The following is a 19,992-nucleotide window of genomic DNA, read 5'->3' as shown; positions in this document are numbered from 1 at the left end:
GAGATCACAAGCAAGCAGAGAGGCAGGTGAGGGGTGGGGAGAGCAGGTTCCCTGCTGAGCAGATAGCCCAATGCAGGGCTCGATCCCAGGACCCTGAGATCATGACCTGGGTGGAAGGCAGAGCTTAACCCCCTGAGCCACCCAGGGGCCCTCCTTCTCACAACCAGCTGCCACTGCTCTTTCTGAGGTGTCTTCCTAGATCTCCATAGGGGAAGTTAATCATTTATTCCTTTGTGCCTTTACCATGGCTTTTTCTGTATTATTTACCACACTGGATTGCACATTTTTTTAAAAATATTTTATTTATTTATTTGACAGAGAGATAGAGAGAGCACAAGTAGGCAGAGGGGCAGGCAGAAGGAGAGGGAGAAGCAGGCTCTCCACTGAGCAGGGAGCCCAATGTGGAGCTAGGGATCGTGACCTGAGCCGAAGGCATTCGCTTAACCGAGCCACCCAGGTGTCCCTGGATTGCATATTTGCATTTGTAAATCTGTCTTCCAACGTGAACCTTCCAATTAGGTTCAGCAGCAAGTGGCATAAAGACAGCAATGGCATAAAGAGTGTAGGTGTTCATTTCCAAGTCACGTGTCAGCCGGTAGGAAAGCCCAGGCTGGCTGGACGGCCAGATGCTTCTACCTGGTTGATCCACATCACTTACCCATTCCTGGTCCAAATGGCTGGTTATTTCAGTTCAGCCCAATGGGTTCACATTCCAGCCAGCGGGGAGCAGACAGAGGAGGGGGAAGGACACAGCTCCTCAGGCTAAGGGCTCCTCCCCAGACCACCAGCTTCTGAGAGGAGGATTGTATGAGCTTCCCGCTGCCAGAACAAATCACTGCATACTTAAAACCACAGAAGGTGTTCTCTTACAGTTCCGGAGGCCAGAATTCTGAAATCAAGGTGATGGCAAGTCCAGGCTCCCTCTGAAGCCTCTAAGGAAGGATCTGTTCCGTGCTTTTCTCTTAGTTTCTGGTGGTTGCTGACGGTCCTTGTCACTCCTTGGTGTAGAGTTCACTCTAGTCTCTGCCTTCAGCTTCGCAGGGGATTTGCTCTGCTGGGTGTGTCTTCACATGGCATTCTTACAAGGACACCAGTCACCGGGTTTGGGGCCCACCCAGTACAGCCTGCTCCCAAGGAATGATGTCTGCAAAGACCTTATGTCCAGGTCAGTCCACATTTTGAGGCTCTGGGTGGACGTGAATTTTGGAGGGACACTGTTCATCCCAGTACAAGTGTCTTTATATCCGTATCTTGCAGTATCGGGCACACAGTAGGAGCTGAATACAGAATTTTCCGAACTGAATGCCACTGATGACTGGCTTTCCAGTATGTTTGGCTACAGTACCCTTCAATTAACATTCCTTGAGTTTCCTTTCCACTGGGCTGGTTAATCATTTTGTGACATTTTCTCATGAAAAATTAGAACCAAATCAGTGTGGGATGACTTCCTGGTGATATTCACACTCATTTAAAATTCTTTTTTTTTTTTTTTCAAAATAAGATATGGACATAGTTTAGAAGTGAAATAATGCTTTAAAGAATTAGAAGAATTTATGGCAACATAGAGCAATTTCCTTCCCATGCCTCAGTCCTGTTTCCCAGATACAACTCCTCTTCACTCTCTTGGCTGTGTCTTGTTGAGTTTACCATGTTTCTAAGGAACTTGTGCCTATTATTAATTTCAGGCATCATAGCACCTGTTAATGCCTTATCCCTGTCCCTTGGACCTTACTTCTTCAATGCAGGTGACCTCCTTCTGCTTGCCAGCATCTGCCTCTCTTTGCCTGAAGACTTTTCAGAGACCACTCCACCTATGCTCGGGGCAGGCTGGAAGTGGATATAACATGAAATTTATTATTTTGCTGAGTTTTAAGTGTATAATTCAGCAGCATTAAGTACATGACATTTTTGGGCAAACATTACCACTACTCGTCTCCAGAATTTTTCACCATCTCAGTCTGAAACTCTGCCCCAACTAATGAATAACTCTGTTTCCCCTCCCCACCCCAACTCTTGGTAACCACTCCAAATAAGCTTTTGCATTAACCCTTGTCTCAGGGTCTGCTGCTGGGGAAACTCGAGCCAGGATGAATATTAACTATTGATTTTGCATCATGGTCATTCATTCTTATTTTATTCAGCCAATTAAGTATCTACTATGTGGCTGGCTGTATTCAATAAGATTTATATTATACATGTTAGGAAACGTAATAACGGAAAATAAAGCAAAGGCCATGAGTTCTATAGGTCGGGAAGCATTATTTTAGATATTTTGGCTAAAGAAGCGACCTTTAAGCGGAGACTTGAATAATAAAGGGCACAGAGCCATGTCCTGTTCGAGGGGAAAGTGTACCAGGCAGCGGGAATCGTCAAGGCAAGAGACCAGAGGTAGGTATAAAGTGGCTGACAATTTAGCTTTCTTACTCCTTCTACTGGCATGAATACACACTCCTTCAATCTTCTCAATATAGTTATATCATGTTTTGGATAAACTGATAAAAGACATTAGGGTTTGAAGCCAATGGCCGAGACAGAATTCTTGAGACATCCTTGCTGCAAAAAAAATGGTTTTATTAAAGCATAGGGTTGGGACACCTGAGTGGCTCAGTCGTTAAGCGTCTGCCTTCAGCTCAGGTCATGATCCCAGGGTCCCCGGTTCAAGCCCTGCATCGGACTTCCTGCTTAGCGGGAAGCCTGTTTCTCCCTCTCCCACTCCCCCTGCTTCTGTTCCCTCTCTTGCTGTGTCTCTCTCTGTCAAATAAATAAAATCTTAAAATAAATAAATAAATAAAAGTACGGGGATAGGACCCATGGGCAGAAAGAGCTGCACTGGAGTCATAAGGAGTGGCCCGTTATATACTTTTAAGTTGGGAAGCAGTTAGGGATAGCTTAAGTCTCTAAGGAATGTTGGAAACAAGGTTTTCAGGAACTTGAGCGGGCTAGCTATTTTTGGGAAAAGACTATTTATTACTGTTTAATAAAACCTTAGTCATCAGACCCCCTTAGTCATGAACTTTAGTCACGAGATGTATATCAGTGGGTTATATGTTTGGGGGATGATTGCCAACACGTATCTTGGAGGGGTTTAGAGAAAAAGGAAGTTTCCAAAGGAATCTTTATATGTTAAAGTAGACTTACAGGGTCCTGGGAGTTTGGCTAAGATTGCCTTTTGCTTTTAGCAAAGTATCAACATTAGATTGTCATTCTGGCCTGTTTAAAGGACTTGTCAGTGGGCTGTAGGTAGTCAGGAAATGTAACAATTTTTCTTCTGCCTTTGTTTCCCACATCATAAACTAGTAGTACCTTGTTCTATTATTAGGCTCACACAAATGTTGTTCACTGCTAAGCCACATAGTGTATTATTGTTATAGTTTTGCTCTTACATAAACTTGTTTTTCCTAGCGTTAGAAATTCTTTTCATTTGCTTTATTTAGTGTTAGTCAGGATTTGATACAGAAGCAGAAGTACCAGGGTGTGTGTGTGTGTGTGTGTGTTAGTTCTACTTTTATTCCAGGATATTTTCCTTCTGAAGCTTCTGCTTTTCTGCTCCCTTCTTTAGGTATGTGACGTGGCTACCTTGGGGTTTCTTTTCACTGCTGCTTGGGTCTATCTCTGGCTTTCTGGATCCACGCATCCTCTTTCTGGATGTAATCCCGACTTCCTTTCTTTTACTTTTATGTACATACATATGTACGTCTGTGTTAAGGTGGTTGTTGAGAAGACACGACTGCTGATTGACCCCTGAGCTGGACCCTGACAACAGTCAGAGGCTCTCTGCCCCCCTCCCTCTCCTTGGAATATGGCTTCCACTTGCCTTCCCCGCTTCCAGAAGCTACCTGAGCACACAGCCTTGAGACAGTGATGCGGTGCAGAGACCATCTGGACAGGATATGTAACTGAACCCAGTGAAGGCCTCTATGTAAACTTGTGAGATTTGGTGAGTGGGTTCAGAGATCTACTAGCCTTTTGCCACCCAAGACAAACCTTGTAGGTTAAGTTCCCTTGGATTATTAAAAACCGCTTCAAACCAACCTGGAGCGGCCTCCTTCTTTCTTTGGTCTGTCCCTACCCTCTGAGTACAGGGGTCAGTTTCAGATTATACCTGGGATGCTCCCAAGGAGCTTGCAAACCAACATTATGTATGTATGCACATATGTGGGTGTGTGTGTGTCCATATGCATGCACATATGTGTGTGTGCGTGTGTGCTTATGTGTGTGTGCATGTGTGTGTGTATGTATGTATTGCTAAAACTCATCTTCTAGTAGCTTCTAGGAAATAATGCATGGGAGACAGAACTCTTATGTGCTTCTGTGTCTGAAAGTGTCTTGTTTTAGCCTCAAACTTGATTAATGGTTACGTTAAATGTTTAATTCTAGATCAAAAATTGAACATCACGTTTTCCCTCAGAACATTGAGGGGCTTCTAACATCTGGTATTGTTCTTGAGAATCCAATGCCATTCAGATCTCCAGCTCATTATATGTAAACTCCCTTTCTCCCTCCTTTCCCCTACTCTCCCCTCCTCTTTCTCTTTCTCTCTCCCTTTCTTTCAATTATCATTTTTGTCCTGAGTGTGAAATTTCATCATTAGGTTTTTTTGCTGTTGGCATTTTTCCTTTCATTGCAATGGTTATAGATGGGCCCTGTTAATCTGCCCAGATTGGAATTTTCTGCATTGTTTGTTTCATGTCTTTGTTAATATCTTCCTCTCCACTTTTTCCTTGTTCTCTTTTTTATAGGACTTCTATTTAGTTAAGTGTTGGACCTCCTGAATTGCTCATAAAATTTTCTAGTGTGCTCATTTGTTTGTTTCTTCTTCTCCTCCTCCTCTTCCTTCTTCTTCCTTTGAAAAGTACTTTCTGAAATAGTTTATTGACTTCATTGAATATTTTGATTTAAAACATTTTTAATGTTCATAATTTAGTTTTGATTTTATTTTAAAAGGAGCTTTTTGTTCTCTAATTGCTCCATTTGGGCATTACAGCATTCTATTCTCATGTTATGAGCAGAACACTTTTTTATATCTCTCTAAAGATATTGATGGTCTTTGGAACTTTTCTTCTGTTTCCCACATTGTCTTTCTTTCCTGATAAAAAATTCACTTCTTTGTTTTGGTCTTTGTATTGAATGCTTTCCTTAAAAAATCTATTGATGTTCTGCTGTCTGCCCACATGTCAGCATAAAGGACTCAAGTGTGGATGTGAAGCTCTCTGACCACAGCACAGCCTTGAATCCCAACCATCACTAATGTGGCTACAAGTGGGCTTTTTCATGGGGAGACCTTCCAATGTAACTGTAACGTTGACGCTGCGCTATTGCTTGTTAATGTAGAATTCTATTTCTTTTATTTATTTATTTATTTATTTTCAACGTAACAGAATTCATTGTTTTTGCACCACACCCAGTGCTCCACGCAATACATGCCCTCCCTAATACCCATTACCTGGCTCCCCCAATCTCCCACCCGCCGCCCCTTCAAAACCCTCAGATTGTTTTTCAGAGTCCATAGTCTCTCATGGTTCATCTCCCCTTCCAATTTCACTCAACTCACTCCTCCTCTCCATCTCCCCTGTCCTCGTGTTATTCCTTATGCTCCACAAATAAGTGAAACCATATGATAATTGGCTCTCTCTGCTTGACTTATTTCACTCAGCATAATCTCTTCCAGTCCCGTCCATGTGGATACAAAAGTTGGGTATTCATCCTTTATGATGGAGACAAAATACTCCATAGTGTATATGGACCACATCTTCCTTATCCATTCGTCAGTTGAAGGGCATCTTGGTTCTTTCCACAGTTTGGCGACTGTGGCCATTGCTGCTAAGAACACTGGGGTACATCTTGTTTTCACTACATCTGTAATTTTGGGGTAAATACCCAGTAGTGCAATTGCAGGGCCATAGGGAAGCTCTATTTTTAATTTCTTAAGGAATCTCCACACTGTTCTCCAAAGTGGCTGCACCAACTTGCATAGAATTCTATTTCTTGAGAAAATATTGTTCCACCTCCTGCCTTGGGGGCATTTGGAGACTGGGACTGGAAGGGGATAATGGAGAGTAAGGAGGGATGGTTTTTTTCTTCTGCAGACAGACATCATTCAGTTCCTTTATTCAGCCTCATAGTTCCCCCATGCTTGCCCATGTGATTCCAATGCCCTTTACTGAAGTCCACTTGGCAGGAGCATGAAGGGTTGCTAGGGGCTGAATGTTTCTGTCCACCCCCACCCCCCAAATCCATGTGTTGAAGCCCTGAGCCCAAATGTGATGGGATTTGGAGATGGAGGCCTTTGGGAGGTAATTAGTTGGAGCCCCTCTGATGGGCTTATTGCCCTTATAAGAAGAGATACAGGGGGCTTTCCTCCCCTGCCCTTCAGTCATGTAAAAATACAGCAAGATGGCAGCGGTTTGCAGGAGAGCCCTCACCAGGAACCATAGTGACCACCTTGACCTTGGGCTCTGGGGACTCTAGAACTGTGAGAGTTAAGTATTTGGTGTTGAAGCCATCCAGTCCATGGTGTTTGGTAATTGCGGCTCAAGCTGACTTCTAAAGGAAACCATTCCTTGTTTGTACAGGGATGAGGAAGAGATTTGGGAGCCTGATAATTTTGTATCAAAGTTTCCAGATGGGGAGCACCTGGTTGACTCTGTCGGTTAAGCATCTGCCTTTGGCTCAGGTCGTGATCCCAGGGTGGATCATGGAGCCCCCTATGTGACCCCCTGCTCAGTGGTCCTCCAGGTGGCAAAAGCAGCAGGAGCTCCCCCTCTCCCCACCCGGAGAAGGAGGAGAAACTCTGTGTTTGCACATCACTGTGAGAAGATAGGGAGAAGTAGTTGGGGGTAAGTATGGATATGTGAGGTGTAATTGGACTGTGAATGGCTTAGGAGGTGAGGCAGACAGGCGGGCAGGTAATGTGGCCCATGCTGGATTCCTTCTTGGCCTTGGAACAGCAGGTCCCTCCCTGGTGCTTTACTCTGGTCTCCACCCCACCCTAAGGAGAATGAGAACTCAAGGAGAGTAGTTTCCAAACTCGCCTGAAAAGCTGAGTGATGGGATGGATGAAAAATTGATGGGAGGCATAAATATTGCAGGAGCGAATGTACCAGATACACTTAAGGATAAAGTTAAGGGAAAAACATACTGCTGCAGAGGAAACTGGCTCCTGCCTGGGGACAGAGAGAGGAGGGAGGGGGGCGGGATTCCCGTCAGAGGTGGGGGGGACTCCTTGGTGCCACTGCCAGGCTTGGGGGCTCCCGGGTCCTGGGAGATGCTGTGGTTCAGTGGTGTTCCCGTGGAAGAGGATCGCCAGTGTCTGCTGGGTGAGTGGGGGGGGTGGGGGACACAAGCCACCTTGCTCAGCCTCCAGATATGGCCTCAGAAAAGCTCAGGTGTCTCTGAACTCGCAGGTACTTGAAGAAACCAGATAGTTTCCCTTTTCCACAAGCCCCACAAGCTCTTCCTGCTGCAGGGACTTGCTTCTGTGTCTGGCCATTGTCTAAAAGCCCCTGTCACCCCGTGTGGTCCCCCAGAGGTAAATGTTCTGGTGCTCTGAGTCACCGTTCTGTTTTCTCCTTCGATCCGTGTTCACCTCAGAACTGGCGGGAAGATCTTTCACCCCTGATGGGTGCAACGCATCCTTGCGTTTAAATACCAGCTGACTAACCTCCTTCTGAGAGGCATAATGGGAACGAGCTAGAGTCTTGACATCAGCTCACAAGGCGCACCCTGTCTCCATCTCAAGCCATTTTCCATTTTCCAGGACTACTGGAGATTTAGCTGGACCATCTGAAAAAGGGGTGCATAGATAGAAGGAGTAGTTATCGGCAACCAAGCAGGGAGTAAGAACGGTCGTGCCCAGCAGATGATTGTTTAACAACCGGCTCTTGGGGGCGGAGGAGGACCCTTGACTGGGGACATCTGCCGATCTCTGTGGTGTCAATACTCTCACCCCAACCCATTTCATGTCACCAACAGGATGTCCAGAGGCTCAGCCGGTTCCTGAAGACTTAGCAGTCGCTTCCCACAAGCTGGGAAACATCTTCCCCAACACATCACTGGTCCCGCTGTCCCTGGAGGTTTAGAAACCCAAGTTTGCCAGGATGCCTTTTACCATCAGCTGCAATGCCAGCCTGGGTCTCTAATGCAGAAGTGAGGAACCGGGGAATCATGCGGGGCTTTGGAGAGTTCCTTTGAGCTCAGTGAGTGCCGCGTGGTGTGTCTGGGGGCATCCCACAGTCAGGTGCAGGAAGAAGGGAAGGCACGTGGAAAGTCACACCGCCGTCATGTGGAAAAGCCAGTGATTGATCTAGCACTCCCCAGCTCCTAGGCCTGTGGATTGTAGCTCTGCTAACCGGCTGGAAGGTTTCGGATATGGTTGATTCCCGTCTCAGAAGTCTGGGGTAACAGATGGCTAACACATATCGAGCTCTGTTAACGGGCCAGGCACTGTGCTGGCTGCTCTATGGGCCTCTCCCTGACATCCCTCGGAGGTCAGTGTGATCTCTATCCCCACTTCACACACAAAGAAACTGAGGCTTGGGTTAAGTCATGTGCCCCAGCTGACGCAGCTGGAAAGGACCAGAGCTGGGTTTTGAAGTTGGTTCTGTTTGAACCTAGAACCCGTCTTCCTAAACACAATCTCCTAATTCCCAACCACATATCACCCAACACAAAGTCCAGGCCCTTTGGTGGACATGTCTTCTGCTCTTTCCAGTGACTGGATCTCTGCAGCAGGAACCCACAGGTCCTTCTGGAACTGGCCTTGGAGGACAGGTTGTCATGTTCGGCTCACCCTGAGTTGTCTCTAGCTCCAACCCCATGGCAGTTGGGAAGGTATGTGGGAGCCCAGATAGCATGGACCCCAAGGATGGAGGCAAAGGTCACCCTCTATCATGGGAGCAAATTCAATCCTGCCAACGGGGGAAGTGCACAGACTCAGAAAGGAACCCGTTCTCAAGAGTAGTCTTTCTCTGCATTGCTGGTAAGAACAGAGGGTCCTGTGGCTGTCACTAAGAACTTAAGTGCTCTCTGGATTGCTGTCAGGAAGACACCGGTGCACAGAGAACTCACGCAAGGTAAATGACAATCTCAGGAGCTATAAGACACTGTCACAGGTGCTGCAGTGACAGGGGACATTAATGACTGAGAAAGAATTGGGGACCAAAGCAGAAGAGAATGATGCAGGCCAGGGTGTCTCCCCCAATCCACAGAAGATGCAATTTCAAGCAGGCAGTGCTGACTGCGTGACAGAAGTCTCCATACCCTGGAAAAAAACCTTTTTCATTGAGTTTTCCTTACTTGATTGGTTGTGCCTTAAGAGCTCCCTCTCATTGCATTCTGTGACTCAGGCACAGTCTGGTACCTGCTTACCTTTCTAGCCTCCTCCTCTCTACCACATCAAATTCATTTCCCAGCCTCTGCGTCTTTGTTCACCTGCTGCTGTCCTTGGAATGACCCCACCCCCAACACTGGGTACAAACCTTCCCACCTCCTTCAAGATACAGCTCGCCTCCTCCTTTGGTTCTGGATCCTTCCCCACTCACTCCATCCCCTGCTGGAAATGTTCCTCCCTCCTCTACCCTCCCTTAGCAGCCCTTCTGCGTCTTTCTTGTCACACATTTTTATCTGTACCGTATCTATGTGCAAAGAAGCTTCTGGAGGGCATGACCCATGTGGGACTTACAGCTCTACCCTCCGGAGCATCTGCTTGGTGCCTTGCTCATAATAAGGATCAGAAGATATTTGCTGAGCAGAATTTTTAATCTTATTTTGGGTGTGAACCTACCCCCCCACCCCAAATAAAATTTAGGCAATGACCCGAATGGGTTACCTGCTGGGCCATGCCTCTGCTTTTGCAAGGATTACCGGCCAGTACCTTGTGCGTTTGTTGGTTATGCATTCATCTCCAAATATGCGCTCATCCCTAGATGAACCGATAAAATTTAATTTATTAATCCGTAAAACTGAGACCCAGACAGACTCTGACCTTTGATGAACCCACTGCATAAAAAACACACAGCGCCACCTAAAGCAGAGTACGCTTCTGGTTAACCTTCTGAATGTCAATCTTGCACAGAACTTTTGCATTCGATGCGAGAGCCTCAATTAGATGAGGAAAGTCCGTGATAATGTGTTCAGTGCTACACTTCAGAATGATTAAACGCCGAGTCTCGCCATGCAGGGGATCCCAGACATCTAAATGGGCTGTTGTGTTGAATTTCAAGTACCTTTTCTTGGTCTGCCTTGTAAAAATGGGCTCTGTTATATTTTAATTTTGACTCAGCCGTGCTGCAGGAAAGGTGAGGGCCGGGCAGCCAAAGTTGCAAAGGGAGTGAGAGTACCTACCACCTTATTGGGGAAATGCCACAGCTCAGCTGCAAAGAAGAAAATCACCTGTTGCTCCCCTGGGGATGGGGGTTGGGGTGGGGTGTGAGGGTGCATTGTGAATTATGTGCCTCATCGGGTGGCCAGGGCAGCCCTGGACTGTCTCCACTAACAGGGCTGCTGGGGCCCGCAGCAGCCCCCAGACCCACATGACCCCCCAGCCCCAGCACCCACAGCTAGCACCTTGCAAACATCAGCAGTGCCTGGAGGGGAGGGCTTGCCTGATGTTGCAAACTGATGTTTGCAACATTAGTTGCAAACACAGCAGGGCCTGGAGGGGAGGGCTTGCCCTGCCTCTTCCGGTGCAGGTACTTTCCCTCTCTCTGCATGTTCTCTGCAGTGCTGTCACCCTAATGACCTTCCTGAGTCTCACCCCACTACTTCCCCACACTGCTCCCCCTGCAGTAGGAGCTTCATGCTGTCCTCCAGGCTCCAGAACCAGTTTTGTCCTGGAGTCAGGGCTGATTGAATTTATGCTCATGCATAGTTCAGGAAATGGGGCCTTGAGGCAAACATGCCGCCAGTAGGCTTCAGTGTCTGCTCGTTTTTTTTTTTTTTTAATTTGTAATTTATATATTTTTTAAATTTAAATTCAATTAATTAACAGATAGTGTATTATTAGTTTCAGAGGTAGAAATCAGGGATTCATCAGTCTTATATAACACCCAGTGCTCATGACATCACGTGCCCTCCTTAATATCCAGCACCCTGTTACCCATCCCCCTACCCACCTCCCCTCTAGCAACCCTCAGTTGCTTAGGGAACAACCAGTGATGAAGAGTCTCTTATGGTTTGTCTCCCTCTCTAGTTTCGTCTTGTTCTATTTTTTCCTCTCTTCCCATAAGATCTTATTTTGTTTCTTAAATTCTGCATATCGGTGAGATCATTTCTCTGACTGACTTCTTTCCCTTAGCCTAATACCCTGTAGTTCCAGCCACGTCATTGCAAATGGCAAGAGTTCGTTCTTTTTGATGGCTGTGTAATATTCCATTGCTCATTTTAGACGGATGTCCACCAGGCCTCCACCCCTGTCTCTCCATGACTTGGGAGAGCAACACAAGCCAGCCTACCTGCCAGGCCTTGCTGAGAGCATCTCACAAATTGTCTTACTGATTTCACCCTTTTTATGGTCATGTGGGCAGGAGCTCTTTTTCCCATATTTTACTCATAAGTAAACTGAGGCCTAGAAGGGTTAAATATTTGGCCCAGGCACCCTTTTGGTCCCACTGCCTTTTCTTTTTGCAGTCTACACCACCTTACTCATCCGCTGTAGCCCATCTTCAGTCCCTCCCCTAAGCTACATAGCTCTGTCTTCATTGGCTGGTGCATGGATGTGCCATGGGCTCCCAGACGGCACCAAAAATAGATCTCTGGTCTCCTCCCTGCACTGGGCTGTCTCTACACTGATCCTGGGGGCTCTCTTGGTAGCCTCCCTCGGCTCCTCACTAACTCTGTGTTAGCGTCCAGCTCCTTTCCCAGGCAGCAATGGACTGGAACTCTTGTCAGAATGCCCAGCTCCTTCCCACCATCTGCAAGTGGACTGTGTGGCCACCCTGACTCCTCACTGTTCTACCAACACATCATGCACTCTAGTCTTCTGGATTTTTTTCCTCAAGATTTTATTTATTTGAGAGAGGGAAAGAGAAAAAGAAAGAGGCAGAGGGAGAGGGAGAAACAGACTCCCTGCAGAGCAAGGAGCCCAATACTGGGCTCAATCCTGGGAGCCTGGGATCGTGACCTGAGCTGAAGGCAGACGCTTAACTGACTGAGCCACCCAGGCGCCCCACCTCTGGATTTTGCACATGCTCTTTCTCCCTCAGAGAATACTCTGCTGTGTTCCCACAGGTAGGAGTAGCCCTGTCACTTGCGTCTGTGAATGTTGTTCACAGCTCACTGTGAGCTTGTTGGGGTTTGGGACCCCGTGTTACCCATGTTTAAATGCCACGGCCTGGCCTAGGGCATGGTCCTAGCAGACAGATGTCTATATGAAGTTTATTCAAAGCTGATTTACATTCAGTGTGTTATTCCATCTTGACGGTAAGACTGTGGAGAAGAAGGGAGTTTCAGTGAGGGTGACAAGGGCTAGGAACCCAGGAAATAAGAAGACTGGCAGTACTCCACCAAGAAAAGCTAGAAAGATGGCATAATTCCCTCTATTTGTCTGCTCAGGCCGCCATAACAAAGTACCACAGACAGAGTGAGTGGCTTAAACAACAGAGATTTATTTTCTCACAGCTCTGGAGGCTCGAAGTCCTACATCAAAGTGTTGACAGGGTTGGTTTCTTCTGAGGCCTCTCTCCTTGGCTTAGAGATGGCCGTCTTCTCCCTGTGTCCTCACATGGCCCTCTGTTGTACGTCTGTGCCCAAATTTCTTCTTCTAAGGACATTGGCCATTTTGGATTAGGGATCAGTCATATGATCTTATTAACTTAAACATTTTTAAAAGCTTTATCACTAAATATAGTCACATTCTCAGGTACGAGGGGTTAGATTTCAACATACAAATTTGGAGGACCCAATTCAAGCTACAACATTCTGTGTGGCCAATGGGAACAGGACTAAGGTCCCACCGGTGGTGTTCCGACGAGCACCATCCACTGCCGATAGAGGGGTCGCCCTCACCACCTCCACCCCTCTGCCTTCCAACAAGGGCTAAAGGCATCCAGTAGGGGTGGAGCCTCTGCCATCACCATCCTTCCAGCCTCCTCACAAGACCCAAGTGTACCAAGAGGTCTGCAGGTATCTCAAACTCCCGGCCATCCAACTTTGGACAGACGGCCTTGCTGAGGGCGCCTCCTACAGGAAGGCCCTCCCCTCCTCCAAATGTCTTCATAAAGGCAAACCCTCCAAGGCCCTCTGCCCTGGTCTCCCAGTGCACAGCTCCCACCTCCCGAACGTACTGCCACCGACTGTGGGCATTTCTCCCTTTTGTTCTTGGACAAATCTCCTCTTGTTCTCTAAGCATTAGCCTGTGTTGTCCTGTCACTCCAGCAGCATTGCCAGCTCCTTGAAAGCTGCGCGGTGCTGCATCCTTTTCTTCCTCATGGCCCCTGACTTGGAGCTGGCCCCATGGTAAGCACTGGGTGAATGCTGGTTGAAATGAACTGAAATGCATAGACATGCTTTGGTTCCAGACACTCCGTGAGCCCCAGTCTGACATTTTCTCCAGCCTTCCTCTGAGGTCCGCCTTCCTCACTCTTCCAAAGGCTGAGGTGTGCAGGGGGTGTGGAGGGTGGTCTCGGACACATCGGAAGAGGCAGCTAACCCACTGTGCCATGGCTCCCGGCTCCCTGTTCCCCTCTGTTGTCCCCCGTCCTCGCTAGATGCCTGCCTCATACATGTCCTTTCTCTGTCCTCAGCCCTTCCTCTCCAAACACATGGCAACTCCTGGCAGGGTGGAGCTGTAAGGAGTTGCCATGTCAGAGTGCCCAGCAACTGGGCATTCTGCTTCTCTGAAGGGGGGTACACTCTGTCTCACCAGAGGTGTGGTATTGCCTGCTTCTCCCCATTCTTCCCTGTGCCTCAGGCCAATTTTTATGCCCAAACAGGTCTCTGAAGCCCAAGTCTATAGCAGAGTGCCTTGAAAAATACCTTCCCTTATAGAATAAGGAAGGAGAGTACTCCTGTTTTCCTCTTGGGAATTCACAGTCTAAATATATGTATGCAAGGCTTTGAGAAGTCCTGCGGTAAAGAAACCTGCTTACATTTCCTTTGCTGACTTTCCCTACTTTGTGATTACAGTCCCCCTCCACAGCTCCCCCTCACAGGACAACTCTTAATATGCTGGGGACTCATTTGGACGTTGGTGCTTACAAGTAGGGTAGAGAGTAGAAAGTGGAAAAGGGAAACATCTGAAAGGAGCTGTGACAGCAGCAGCGGGCGACAGGGCCCAGCGTGCTGCTCTGAGAGTCTGTGGGCTCAGAGGAGTCTGTGAGGTGGGAAGAAGCAGAACTCCGAGGGCCCGCTACCTGGGCATATGCAATGGTCAGAAGCAGGAGGGAAAATGAAGTTTCTTAAGTAGGGGCAACAGCATGGCTGTTGACAGCATCACTGCCTCCCCTCCCGCACTCCCTTGCATACATCGTAGCCTGGCTGGGTAAAGACCCTGAAACCTGAGAGCTCAGCCCACGGCTCTGGTCAAGGGTCAGAAAAGTGGAGGCCTGAGTTGCTGTCAGGTGCACTGGCAGTGGGAGACAGCACAGGCTTGGGCTTCGATGTTCTGTTCAGAAAGGCTGTCAGGACTCATATCCATAGATTGATATTCTTCTGATGAAATTTCTTCCCGTGGCTTCAGGGAAAAGCCTGGGTGTTGGAGTATGAGGGAAGGAGCTCCAGATCTCCGTGGCAGCAGTGACCTCCTCACGAGAGTGCGGAGTGGGTGCCGATGCTCTTGGGGGGAGCTGGGGGAAGGTCAGTGTTCCCCGAAAGAGAGCTGTATGTAGGCTCTCTGGGCGTTCCTAAAGTGCCTCCCTTGCTCCCCTCGTTCCTCCCAGCCCCATCCTAGTGGGCAGCTGGCAGGTGGTGGGGGTGGGGTGTGGGGTGGGGGCGTGGTAGGGGGTTGCGGGGACTGTGTGACCTGCCATGAGGGTGGCGCAGGTGCAGATCCCACTCAGGGAACTCCATCTGCTCTCCACCTGCAGTCTTGGTCAGATGGTGGGTCAGCACACTCTGTTCTAATGGGAGGGCCAAGGCACCTTGGCTGTAACAATGGGATGCAGTATGGGCTAGGCAGGGATGACAGTGCTGAGGTGGAAAAGGCCCCAAGGAACTGAGCTGGGTTGCAGTTACAGAGGAGATTTCCTGCTCTTTTGCATATCTCATCATTCATACAGAAGCCCTACGGAGTGCACGGTGAGTAGGCTGAAGGAGGGCCGCCACGCGACTGTGGGGAACCTCCAGACTTCCTGGAAAGTCCTTGCATTTCCCTGGAGGTGGGTGCTCTGGAATCTGTGCCAGTGCAGACATTTCAGCATCTTGATTACAAGAGATGGAAGAGGCAGGGCGCGTGGCACAAATAAATCCCCAAAGAGCCCGAGCCTCCTCTCTAACTGTTGCACTTGCTTGCATGTCTCCTGGCCATGGCCTCTGAGAGCTGCTTACTTCCCGAAGGTGGGTGTAGAGCCGGGAAGAAGAGGCTCCAAGCTGTCATAGATATGATGGAGGAGGTGATGCCCTGGGGGGCTGGACAGCAAGGTGGGACCACAGCAGAAGCACGTATGACAGGAACCTGGCGGACTTGGGTTCATATCCTGCCTTGTCCACTTATGGGCCTTTGTCAGGTTACCTACTTTTAAAAGTCTGGATTTCTTCATCTGTAAAATTGGATTATGATACCTGCATTCTTTTATTTACCAAATAATATAAATAGGTGTAAATACATACTAAGGTATATTCTGGGTGCCAGAAGTAAAGCAGTAAAGGAAACACCAAGTGTCTCCTCCTTGTAAGAGGTTTATAGTCTAATGTGGGAGATGAAAATCTCAACGAACAATTATACACTGTGTCAGGCGGTAATAATGTCTTTCGAGAAGAAACGTAAAGCAGGGTAAGGGAGAAGAGAGAGTGTATGTGTGTGGGGCTGATTCCTCAAGCACGGTCAAGGAAGGCATCTTCGATAAGGTGATACTTGAACAGAAACTGGAAGAAAATGAGGTGCCATACAGACATCCAAGCCTTTGAAAGAGCATGTCCAAAGGTCCTGGGGTGGGAGAGGACCTGGAAAGCAAAGAACAAGAAGTTATTGTGTATGGCAAGAGGGGTGGGGCTGAGGGAGGAGTGGGGGAGAAGAGAGTAGAGAGGTTGTGTGTGTGTGTGTGTGTGTGTGTGTGTGTGTAGCGGGTGGTGGAATCATGTGCCCCTTGCAGAGTTACTCCAAGTGAGAGGGAAAAGCCATTGGGGGCCTTGATCAGAGAAATGACATGGCTGACATATGTTTTAGAAGAATCACTCCGACAGCTCAGTGGAAAATAGATTTTAAGACTGTAAATGGAGAAGCAGAAAGAGAAGTTGGGGGGCTACTGCATCTTCCGGTGAGTGATGACAGCAGGTTAGGGCAGTGGTGCTGGTCGTAAGGACAAGTCAGGATCTGGATCTTTTCCATAGGTAGAACCCACAATATGTGCTGGTCAGTGGGATAGGGCAGGTGAATAGTGAGATGCAAAGACTGGCCTTAAGATTTTGTTCTAAACAGTTTATAGAATGGATTTGTCATACACTGAAATGAGGAATATGATGGGAAGCAAACACTTCAGTTGTGTGTGTTGCAGGGGGTTGGAGCTGGAGTCAGAAGTCTGGCTTACATGAGGTTGCTCGTGTCTGTCCGACATCCAATGGAGGCGAAGAGCTGACAGTTGCACAAGATAGTCTGGGGCCCAGGGGACAGGCTGGGGCTGGGATACAAGGATGGGAAACACCATTGTCTAGACAGTTTAAAAAATTTTGGCCCTGCATGAGATCATCAAGGGAATGCATGAGGAAAGAGAAAGGAAGTGGTCTGTGGGACACTCCGAGGTTCAGAAGTCAAAAAAATGAAACCATCAAGGGAGTCTGGGAAGGTGTGCTTAAGCTAGGGCGTGGCACCCAGGACAGAGTAGGTGCTCAGGAAAACCTAGCCACCACCCTCCTACCCACCACTATGTTTATGGCGGGAGTCCCGAAAAGTGAAGTTTGAGGCACAAATAGCAAGATTCAGGAACGTGCACTTTACCTCCTTTTCCTTCTTATTCTTTTCCTTCCCTTTCCTATTTGGTTCCTCATTGCCCATGGTCTCAGACTCCCTTCTACTTAATAAAAACAAAACAGAACAATGAAAACTTCTGGATACGTTAAAATGCCCAGCGAACGACTCCGTTCTAAGTAATGAAGAAAAGCCACGTCTTGGGGTACTCAAGGTGGGGTGAGTAATCACTGAGCAGGGTCATTGTGGGGACAGTCAGGAATCTGCATGTGACTTTCTCCTCTTACCAACTCATGTTGTGACCTCAGGCAAGTGAGTTCATGCCTCCTGTCCTTGAGGAGAATGGAGACTTCCAATCAGGTAAGAATACCGATCAGCTCATCAATTTTCCTACTCAGACGGCATCTTGCCATTTGCTTGTCATGTTTTCAAAGCACATGGATCCTACCCTCAATTATTAAAGTAAGATAATATTTCTTCAGTTTTCCCTCTGAGAGTCTAACCCCGAATTGTTGGCTCTTCAGTACTCACCAAAGTCTGAGAGAGAAGGGTTATTTAGGGGTGACTCCCAAAGGCCCCCAACTTGTCCACCCCTGTAGGCACTCTAAGACCTGTGGATCTCATCGGACCACCAGAAGGCCAATCACTTGAACCATATTAGTTTATTTCCTTGCATAATTATCTTCTTTGAATTGTATTTTAGGAACCATGCCCTTGGCTTTAATTAAACATCGTTGAAACAATCGTGCAAAGTTCACTGCTGCATTTGCAGAAGAACTGTTGTTGCAATCATCATCCTTTGCCATTCTGGAAAAGCCTTTCCAAGTGTTTTTGTGGAGCACAAGTCTGCAGGATAGTAATAAAAATTTCATTATGGGGAAAGGTTAGTGAGTTTGGAAAAAAAGTAGGTGTCCTTCCTGAAGGTCATCTAAAAGGCTTTACTAACAAAAAAAGATAATGGATCCCTGGAAAGGGCATAAGCTAGGCTAGATTTCCCATTTAATTGACCATAGAATCCTATTTGGGTGGCGTGTCTCTCAGGATTAGTGTTCCATGAGCCCAAAGGAAGACGTTCTGGATGCTTTGGGCTCAGACAGTTCAGCATTGTGGACTGGCTTGTGGGAAGGCACAGAGAGGAGGGCTCATAAGCGATTGACAGGGGAGCCTGCTGGTGGACCATCAGTAACTAGGCATCATCAGTGCATAGTGGTCCTGGGCAGCTGGGGTCCCAGGAGGCTCCCTAGCATCCGGGCTGTGTCGGTTATTAACTTTGCTATTCACGGGGCGGGCCCTGTGACCCCTGTGTCAAACAATACACAAAGTTAAAATATCTTTTAAATGTAGTAGTGTTAGGAGAAGGGCATGGAAGTGTTTGTTAGATTAATGTCTCACGGTCGTGGTGGGAGGGGTGCCCGTTGCTGTTAAGAGCTTGCTACCTGGAAACCACGGAGCATCTCCCTCCTCTCATTCAGTTAGCGTCTCCCTCTTTCACTCCCAAACCTGTATACTTCATCCATCCTTGAATTTCAGCCTCTGAAGCTCTAAGAAAACCCTGGGGGCAAACTCTGTTCCTCCCCCTCACTGGGCAGATCGACCAGGATAGGAGTCCGTGCAGATCTCCTGGCCTCCTATCGATGCCAGGTTAATTATTTAGATGCTAATAATTTCAGTTTAAAGTGGGAATTGAAATATGTTTTGCTAAAGCTTCCAGAGTGGGGGAGGAAGGGAAGAAGAAGGTGGTAGGTCAATGGTAAATATGAATGCCTGATGACCTGGGTCCAGAAGGACCCAGAGGCTACCGCTCCGGCTGGGAGGTAATAACAAGACGGTCAATATCACAGCCATCCTTAAGAGAACCAGCCTGGCCAGGAGGGCGTGTGTGACCTCAGCCTGCGTGCCTTTCAGATGGGCAGCTATTTATGTGGTGAGATAGAAGGAAGGATGCTTATAAGTCTTCTAGCTCAGAGGTATTTGCCAGACTCCTTGTAACTTCACCATTAGAGTGAAATTCCTCTGATTCCTAGAGCTCTTTCTGCATCTAAGAGCCCTTGGAAATGTGAAATCTCTGTGACAGCTCATACCTTCCTATCAGCCAGTGTAGCTCAAGGGTAGGACGGACGGTAGTGGGGATAGAGAAAGGTGCTGGTGGACCCTGATCCCTGGTGCACATACCTCTGAGGCTAAGAAAGTCCGGGACCCAGTTTAAGAAAAACCTCTGGGACCCTGTTACCCGCTAGAGGCGGAGTAAGGATTTTTCAGCGTGGGTTTTCCCTCTTTTACCATTTGCTGGGTTTGGGAGACGAGGCTCCGTGAGTTTAGCTGCGGTGGCCTGGCTCATGCACAGGGGTCCAGAAGTGAGAAGAGAGAGAAAAAACGTGCTTTGACTGTGCGGAGCTGCTCTCTGCAGGCCCTGCCCGGGAGGAAGTTCAGCTTGGATCTTCAGAGGTGGCATGAGAGTAGGCTCCCAGGCAGGTTACGGAAGACAGGTCAGAGAGGGAGGCTGCAGGATTCTTTCCCGAGGGACCCAGCATTAGAGAGCCTAGCTCTGGGTGCCGGTCATCTCCCGCTCTCCGTCCCTCTTCCAGGCAGGAAGCAGTTTCTGTAGGGTTCCATCTGTGGGGTTCCACCAACTCCCTGAGAGGGAAGCCATTACCAAGGCCCCTAGGGATGTGGGGGGCAGCATGAGTTGTTGCTGTGGGGAGCACTGGGGGCAGGCATTGGAGAGATGTCCTGAGCACCTTGTCTCTACACACCCTCCTCTTTCGGGTCATTCTTTGCAGGAACCTCAGAACGTCCTACGTGGCAGTGCTCCCCCAATGCTCACAAAAGAGAGAGATTACCGAAGGCGGCAGGGAAGGGCCCTGACTGGGGAGGAAGGGGCCGTCCATACAGCTGTGTTCAGAGCTGTCCCTAAAGCAGCTGACGCTGGCTTTACG

Source organism: Lontra canadensis, unplaced genomic scaffold, assembly GCF_010015895.1.
Source record: "Lontra canadensis isolate GAN:19392208 unplaced genomic scaffold, GSC_riverotter_1.0 scaffold101, whole genome shotgun sequence".
In the NCBI taxonomy this organism is placed as follows: domain Eukaryota; kingdom Metazoa; phylum Chordata; class Mammalia; order Carnivora; family Mustelidae; genus Lontra; species Lontra canadensis.
The sequence above is the reverse complement of the archived record's forward strand: the minus strand, read 5'-3'. Positions refer to the sequence as shown.